Below are 9561 nucleotides of genomic sequence, written 5' to 3'. Positions count from 1 at the left end.
TCATTACAGTAATCTGCCTCCGTTGTCCCTTGAAGATGACCAATCAGAGCGCAGGTGCCGCGGGGATTTTCACAGTCAGTTATTCGTTGAGTCAAAGAAAAAATATGGATGGATATGTAAAATAGAGGTAGTTCTGTGAAAAAATGCAGTACATTCTGATACTTTCTTTAACGTAATTTTTATGGCTAAACTGGTCTATAGTGTGCTCAGTCCTTAAAGGGTTAAACATGCTGAAGCTGGTCGTTTCTGTGGTGTTTGGGTTGGTCAGGTCTGTGGGACTAACCTGCTGACCATTGTGAACCATTTCAAAACATCTCACATGTGATGGCAGCATTTGACTATTCATATATGTCCTCAAGCACTATTGTTGACACACAGGGGGCAAAAGAGAGCAGTGGAGGAAAAAGGCCTTCAGGCGTGGGAGTGTATGGGTGTGGCTCACACTGGTGGGAATGACTCCATGCTGACAGCAGTTAGACCTCAAGACCCCCACTCCTCCATCACAGTACAGCATTTAGCATGCTAGCAGTAATTAGCAGCAGGTGTATGTGAAGAATGTGTCTGTTTTCCTCTGGGTGGCTCTGGGTCGTGTTGCTGACAGTTGTTTCCTCCACTCTAAATCATGTCATTTCCCAACAGCGCCATCTTGTAGGGCCTTCTGAGATGTACCTAAAAGGAGTGGACACCTGGCAGAAAGTGAGGCTACCTGGAGTGAGGAGTTATGTAATTGTGTGGGAGTGGGTTTTATGGGGAGTTCCAGGTTCAGTTACAGAGTTAGAGAGCATCAGTGATTTCAGTCACCAGTATTTATAAGTTAAAGTGACTGTCGTAATGGCTGGTGTGAGGCGGACCAAAGAGTGCAGAACTCGGGGCAGATTTACAGTGTTTATTTACAGTTTGTGCAATAAGACAAGAGTTCATTAAACCAACAGGGAGCGGGGAGCAGGGTGCGAGTCGGGGTCCCGGAACGCGTCGCGGAGAGCCGAAACAGGAACAGGGAGCGGCCAGGACGAGGACGAGACCGGGAACGGAGCCAGAGAGAGAGCTGAGCAGGGGTAGTCCGAGGAGCAGGAGCCGGGGCAAGAGACGTGGAGCAAGCCGGAGCCCAAGATGATACAAGGAAGTGAAGACAAGGGGTTGACTGTACCGGAGCTGGAGCGCAGAGTCAGGAGCAGGACCAGAGACCAGGAGCAGGGACGAGAGAGCAGGAATGTGGACACGCGGACGATCTGGCCCCGAGTGTCTGGTCCTAGACGGTCCTGGGAGCAGGGGGAAGACAAACAGACGATCTAGCCCCAAATGTTTTGAGCTGGTCCATCTTATACCCAGCAGGAGGTGGAGATAATTGCGCTGATGGGCTGCAGGTGCACACGGGAAGATCCAGGGGCTCCGCCCAGCTCCAGGCTCAGACAGGTGGGGGAGGGGAAAGCACACAGGGAGACAACACAGGAGGCAGATAATGCGTGCATCATGACAGTGACACTATGTTATTTTATGAGTTAAAGTGACAGTATGGAACTTTATGGAGGTCAAAAGTCAACTGCACAATTCTACTTCAGATTCTCCATGGAGATACAATGTATGCCGTACTCTGGAATATAATAGCTGACGGAACGAGGGGTCGCTCTGCATTCTTCCATCCTTCAGTGCCGCTCGGGCATCAGGAGCAGTGGTGCCGCAGTGCCACGCCTGAGGACCCATCTCCAGATCTTGAGCTGGTCTTAGTCAGGACCATTGCTGGAGGATCTGACTTGGAGGAAACACACCTAGACACAGGGAGAACATGCAACCTCCACACACACACGGAGAACGTGCAACTACACACACACACACACACACAGAAAGAACATGCAAACTCCACACAGACACAGTGAGAACATGCAAACTCACTGAGAGAACATGCTAAGTTCACCCAGAAAGAGTCAAACTCTGAACCTTCTTAGTAGTGCCTGTACCCTGTACTAGTACCTTCTACTGGTACCTTCCAGTGGCAGAGGACTGAGTGGGAGGTCAACCTGCATCAGTGACCCATGAGGAGGCTCTGGCCGCTCTCAGGATGAGTGAGTGCTCCTGGACTTGGTGTTGGAAACATGAGGCCGTCTGTGACGTCAGCTCCATGCATTATTGAAACTGCAGTGTATCCTGTAGACAGCACCATGAGCTAATGGGACAGTACTGACAAACAGGTTGTGTAAGAAGTTAGCCTGTGCTAAGTTAGTGATGATATCTTTACTGTCAAAATGATGTAGCTTGGCAAATCCAGATTTGTATCTGCATTTTTATCCAGAGGGATATCAGTCTGGTCTCCATGCCCTCCGTTGTGCCTCGAGCCAGAACAAAACATGATCGTCCAATCAGATTGTCTATTTCAGTGACACATGTGAAACGAAGGAGCTCATTGGTCATCATTTACAAATAAAATCATATTCCTCTCCCTCAGTTTCACAGTTTAGCTTCACTCCCTGACTGCAGAAATCTGCCATGTTTTTCAGTCATGTTTCTTTTTTTCTTGTAAACAGCCATGTTTGTTTTGATACTAACAGTGATGGTGGGGGAGGGGGGAGACATCATTATAAACATCATTATATGTTTATAATGATGTCTCTATATCTTTCACACAAAAAAAACCAAAACAAAAAAACTTGCCACCTGGATTTAACTAAGCAAATAGGTCCAAGCCTCCTCCAGTTGCTCAGGTCTATGTGCAGAAACAGTCTGTGCTCAAAGAATGAGGTCAGCTGACACCTGAATATACTGAATGACCTGGTTATTCCATCAGTGGATTTGTTCTTCCCTGATGACACGGGCATATTCTAAGATGACAATGTCGGGATTCATCGGGCTCAAATTGTGACAGAGTGGATCAGGAGCATGAGACATCATTTTCACACATGGAGTGTCCACCACAGAGTCCAGACCTTAACCTCATTGAGAATCTTTGGGATGTGCTGGAGAAGGCTTAAAAATAGAAATAAATCAATCTTGAAAGAAATAAATCTTGTGACATTGCAGAAGCTTATCGAAACAATGCCACAGCAAATGTGTGGGGTAATCAAAGCTAAAGGCAGTCCAACGAAATATTAGACACATAGACTAGTATACACCCACTATGAACCTACTGGACACTGAGGGATTACACAGATATAAGGAAACATGGGAATAGACCACAAAGTACAACATTTAATGTGGAACATCACAGTAAATTGATTAAAGAAAGAATTGGAATCAGTATTGAATATCCAGTATCGACTCTATTCCTCAATGTCGAAATCGAGTTTGAAATTTTAGCACTGGGACACACTATGTGGGCAGGTCTTGTCTTGCTTCAGGCGTGGAACCAGCAACCTCACAGCTCTGATCCATTGTGTCCTGTTTGTGTATGAAGTCCCATGGAACTCTTTGTTGGCGCCGTGTCAGGTTACACTGGTCATGTCAGGGCTGGAGCCTGACGGATGTGTTTCCTGCAGTTACATTGAAAGGAAAACATGGCAGTACTTCATCATGTAATTGTACTTTGAACTGCACAGTATTAGTGGAAAAAAAATAAAGTGCCCTCCTCCGGTGAGTATGTGCACAATGTTGACAATGTTGAGGGTTCTACAGTAGAGTTCTTTGAGCCCCTGGTATTTCTGTAGTTTCTCATGTTCCTTTTTCCTGATGTTCAAATCAGTTGGTTCTGTGATGTCCACCACAGCGGCTTTGCTCTGTTGTTTATCCACCACCACAATGTCCGGTTGGTCCATCACCATTCTGTCAGTCTGTATCTGAAGTCCCACAGGATCTTGGCTCATTCTTCATGACCTTTGGAGGTGTTTCCTACTTTGACCTTGGGGTTTCCAGTCTGTACTCTGCACAGATGTTTCTGTACACTATGCCCGGTACTTGGTTATGTCGCTCCACGTTTGCTTTCCCTGCAGCATCTTACACCTGCAGTTATGTGCTGGACTGTCTCAGGGGCCTCTTTGTCTTGTCTGGTGTGGTAGATCTGGGCCTCTATCGCTCTGGTGCTCAAGGCCAGCTCCTGTGCAGCCAGGATGAGTGTCTCTGTGCTGTCCTTCAGACCAGCTTTCCCAAACTGTAGATTGAAAATGGTGAATCTCATCCCTGAGCATACACTGTATATATAAATTGACATAGCTAAGCTGCTAGCTGTCGAGTTCCTGAAGTAAATACATACAATAAACAATAATATTTAAACACATTTCTGCCACTGACACAAAAACCCAAGAAATTTAAACCACAAAAAACTATTATAAATCTACAATATTGATGAAAATCATGAGCTGCAATAAATAAACAGCAGAATGAAACACTTCAGTTGATAGTTTGAGTCTCTAATGATCCAGACAAGTTATTTATACAAACCTTTACAGCTTAAAATTGATCATATAGACACAAAATAACCAGAAATGTCCCAGTTGTGCAAAGAAAAAGTAACACAATAAATATTGACCCCAAAATACGATGAGTTGATGTGGTGATTATTATGAGTGCTAAATGCCTAACCTCCTGGTGATGGCTGGACCCTAGATGCCCCTCCTGTGCCCTCCTGCTCCATGGACCCAGATCCTCCCTTCTTTCACCTGGCTGGATGACCCAATACCCACCTTACTGTGGCCTCCCTCTGACCCTTAGTTGAGTGACTCTGTCCCTTATTTGAGTGGCTCTATCACTTAGTTGAGCGGCTCTGACCCTTAGCTTTTTTTTGCCGAGAAGGAGGGTCTAAGGACAGGGGGCGCTCTCGGACACGTCCATTTGCTTGTGTGTTTCTGTTTCATTGTAGATTTTCTAACTTTCTGTTGGCTAAATCACTTCTCATGTTAAGTCCCAAGAGGCGACTGCTGCTGTGATTTTGGGCACATAAATACATTCAGTTGAATTATGGCAGCAGACCTGTCTGTCACAGAACTGAAACTTTGGAATGAGCTCCTGATCCATGTAAAGAACGCCACTTCTGTAGATCATTTTAAAGCCCTGACCTGAGCCTCCCCCGAGCTTCACCCGAGCCTCCCCCGAGCCTCCGCCGAGCCTCCCCCGAGCCTCCCCCGAGCCTCACCCGAGCCTCCCCCGAGCCTCCCCCGAGCCTCCCCCGAGCCTCCCCCGAGCCTCCCCCAGCCTCCCCCGAGCCTCACTTTTTATATCTTTGTTTTATGTTTTATTTTGCTGTACGTGCAGTTTTTCATTGTGTTGTATAATTAAAGTGGCCCGGTTTGGCTGGGTTCCGTCTGGTCCTGATGTCGTCTGCTTGGCCTTTACTACGTACCGTTCTCCTAAGTTCTTTGTCTCCTCTGTTTTTGCTCAACTCAGCCTCACAAATTGGCCTGGCCTTATTCAGCGCGTTGAGTTGTGAGGTCAAGGGTGTTGCTACACGACCAGCTCGTCTCCATGGCAGCGCATGATGCTCGCAGCACTACGTTTAAGAGCGCACGCTGTTTTCCATAGTCTCTGTCCCACGGTGTTGCCTATAAGGGCCTGTGGCTCCGGCCTCGTTTGAATAGGGATGTGTCTGCTATAGGGCAACTACACAAATCAAGGCAAACAGCACTGACTAGAGCTGTCAAAGGTATTTGGAAATCTGATACTAATGATACTAAAACTAGTATCGAAACTAGACATTCATTTTTATCGATTAGAGATTGATCACTGTGGGTGTTTTCAGTTCTGCCGATATGTTGGGCCTATTTTGATTATATTTCTCAAATGATGTAATATCTCTATGTATTAAAGTGTTAATATAAAGATTTGTAAGGATTTTCTAGGCAGATCGGCCAAAACAAAATATTGTCCTGAGCTGGAGATTTAAGGCAGATATCAGATAGACTGAAAAGTCGAAATATTGGACCAAGATATCGGCCAGCCAATGTAATGGCTCTTAGACAGAAATGGACCTTTCCTCAAATGGTGATTTAGAATGATGTTGAGCTGATTCTGAACAAGTATAAGACACATATACTAGTATACACATATGGACCACTATGAACATACTGGACTAAACCAGGGCTAAACCAGGGCTAAACCAGGGCTAAACCAGGACTAAACCAGGGCTAAACCAGGGCTAAACCAGGGCTAAACCAGGGCTAAACCAGGACTAAACCAGGGCTAAACCAGGGCTAAACCAGGGCTAAACCAGGGCTAAACCAGGGCTAAACCAGGGCTAAACCAGGACTAAACCAGGGCTAAACCAGGGCTAAACCAGGACTAAACCAGGACTAAACCAGGGCTAAACCAGGGCTAAACCGGGACTAAACCAGGACTAACCCAGGACTGAACCAGGGCTAAACCAGGGCTAAACCAGGACTAAACCAAGTCTAAATCAGGACTAAACCGGGACTAAACCAGGACTAAACCAGGACTAAACCAGGGCTAAACCAGGACTAAACCAGGGCTAAACCAGGACTAAACCAGGGCTAAACCAGGACTGAACCAGGGCTAAACCAGGGCTAAACCAGGACTAAACCAGGGCTAAACCAGGGCTAAACCAGGGCTAAACCAGGACTAAACCAGGGCTAAACCAGGGCTAAACCAGGACTAAACCAGGGCTAAACCAGGGCTAAACCAGGGCTAAACCAGGGCTAAACCAGGGCTAAACCAGGACTAAACCAGGGCTAAACCAGGGCTAAACCAGGGCTAAACCAGGACTAAACCAAGTCTAAATCAGGACTAAACCGGGACTAAACCAGGGCTAAACCAGGGCTAAACCAGGGCTAAACCAGGGCTAAACCAGGGCTAAACCAGGACTGAACCAGGGCTAAACCAGGACTGAACCAGGGCTAAACCAGGGCTAAACCAGGACTAAACCAGGACTAAACCAGGGCTAAACCAGGGCTAAACCAGGGCTAAACCAGGGCTAAAACAGGACTAAACCAAGTCTAAATCAGGACTAAACCGGGACTAAACCAGGGCTAAACCAGGGCTAAAACAGGACTAAACCAAGTCTAAATCAGGACTAAACCGGGACTAAACCAGGACTAACCCAGGACTGAACCAGGGCTAAACCAGGGCTAAACCAAGTCTAAATCAGGACTAAACCGGGGCTAAACCAGGACTAAACCAGGGCTAAACCAGGACTAAACCAGGGCTAAACCAGGACTGAACCAGGGCTAAACCAGGGCTAAACCAGGACTAAACCAGGGCTAAACCAGGACTAAACCAGGGCTAAACCAGGGCTAAACCAGGGCTAAAACAGGACTAAACCAAGTCTAAATCAGGACTAAACCGGGACTAAACCAGGGCTAAACCAGGGCTAAAACAGGACTAAACCAAGTCTAAATCAGGACTAAACCGGGACTAAACCAGGACTAACCCAGGACTGAACCAGGGCTAAACCAGGGCTAAACCAAGTCTAAATCAGGACTAAACCGGGGCTAAACCAGGACTAAACCAGGGCTAAACCAGGACTAAACCAGGGCTAAACCAGGACTGAACCAGGGCTAAACCAGGACTAAACCAAGTCTAAATCAGGACTAAACCGGGACTAAACCAGGACTAAACCAGGACTAAACCAGGGCTAAACCAGGACTAAACCAGGGCTAAACCAGGACTAAACCAGGGCTAAACCAGGGCTAAACCAGGGCTAAACCAGGGCTAAACCAAGTATAAATCAGGACTAAACTGGGACTAAACCAGGACTAAACCAGCACTAACCCAGGACTGAACCAGGGCTAAACCAGGGCTAAACCAGGACTAAACTAGGGCTAAACCAGGGCTAAACCAGGACTGAACCAGGGCTAAACCAGGGCTAAACCAGGACTAAACCAGGGCTAAACCAGGGCTAAACCAGGGCTAAACCAGGGCTAAACCAGGGCTAAACCAGGACTGAACCAGGGCTAAACCAGGGCTAAACCAGGGCTAAACCAGGGCTAAACCAGGGCTAAACCAGGACTGAACCAGGGCTAAACCAGGGCTAAACCAGGACTAAACCAGGGCTAAACCAGGACTGAACCAGGGCTAAACCAGGGCTAAACCAGGACTAAACCAGGACTAAACCAGGGCTAAACCAGGGCTAAACCAGGGCTTAAACCAGGGCTAAACCAGGGCTAAAACAGGACTAAACCAAGTCTAAATCAGGACTAAACCGGGACTAAACCAGGACTAACCCAGGACTGAACCAGGGCTAAACCAGGGCTAAACCAGGACTAAACCAGGGCTAAACCAGGGCTAAACCAGGGCTAAACCAGGGCTGAACCAGGGCTAAACCAGGGCTAAACCAGGGCTAAACCAGGGCTAAACCAGGACTGAACCAGGGCTAAACCAGGGCTAAACCAGGACTAAACCAGGACTAAACCAAGGCTAAACCAGGGCTAAACCAGGGCTAAAACAGGACTAAACCAAGTCTAAATCAGGACTAAACCGGGACTAAACCAGGACTAACCCAGGACTGAACCAGGGCTAAACCAGGGCTAAACCAGGACTAAACCAAGTCTAAATCAGGCTAAACCGGGACTAAACCAGGACTAAACCAGGACTAAACCAGGGCTAAACCAGGACTAAACCAGGGCTAAACCAGGACTAAACCAGGGCTAAACCAGGGCTAAACCAGGGCTAAACTAGGACTAAACCAGGACTGAACCAGGGCTAAACCAGGGCTAAACCAGGACTAAACCAGGGCTAAACCAGGGCTAAACCAGGACTAAACCAGGACTAAACCAAGGCTAAACCAGGGCTAAACCAGGGCTAAACCAGGGCTAAAACAGGACTAAACCAAGTCTAAATCAGGACTAAACCGGGACTAAACCAGGACTAACCCAGGACTGAACCAGGGCTAAACCAGGGCTAAACCAGGACTAAACCAAGTCTAAATCAGGCTAAACCGGGACTAAACCAGGACTAAACCAGGACTAAACCAGGGCTAAACCAGGACTAAACCAGGGCTAAACCAGGACTAAACCAGGGCTAAACCAGGGCTAAACCAGGGCTAAACTAGGACTAAACCAGGACTGAACCAGGGCTAAACCAGGGCTAAACCAGGACTAAACCAGGGCTAAACCAGGGCTAAACCAGGGCTAAACCAGGGCTAAACCAAGTATAAATCAGGACTAAACTGGGACTAAACCAGGACTAAACCAGCACTAACCCAGGACTGAACCAGGGCTAAACCAGGGCTAAACCAGGGCTAAACCAGGGCTAAACCGGGAGTAAACCAGAACTAAACCAGGACTAAACCAGGACTAAACCAGGACTAAACCAGGGCTAAACCAGGACTAAACCAAGTCTAAATCAGGACTAAACTGGGACTAAACCAGGACTAAACCAGCTCTGACCCAGGACTGAACCAGGACTAAACCTTTTTTTTTGTTCCTCATGGCAATGTCAAAATATTAAAATTTCAAACTCGATTTTGATACTAAGAAACAGACTCGATACTCGATACCGATCTCAATGCCAGGATGATAATAAAAACAGTATTCTCGTGTGTCTTATATCTGTGTAATCCTTCAGTGTCCAGTAAGTTCATGGTGGTGTGTATGTTCGCGTGTATGTGTGTGTGTCTGTGTGTGTGTCTCTGTGAGTGTGTGTCTGTGTGCGTGTGTGTATACTTGTCTGTGTCTTATACTTGTGAAA

Source organism: Periophthalmus magnuspinnatus, chromosome 1, assembly GCF_009829125.3.
Source record: "Periophthalmus magnuspinnatus isolate fPerMag1 chromosome 1, fPerMag1.2.pri, whole genome shotgun sequence".
NCBI classification, from domain to species: Eukaryota; Metazoa; Chordata; class Actinopteri; order Gobiiformes; family Gobiidae; genus Periophthalmus; species Periophthalmus magnuspinnatus.
The sequence above is the reverse complement of the archived record's forward strand: the minus strand, read 5'-3'. Positions refer to the sequence as shown.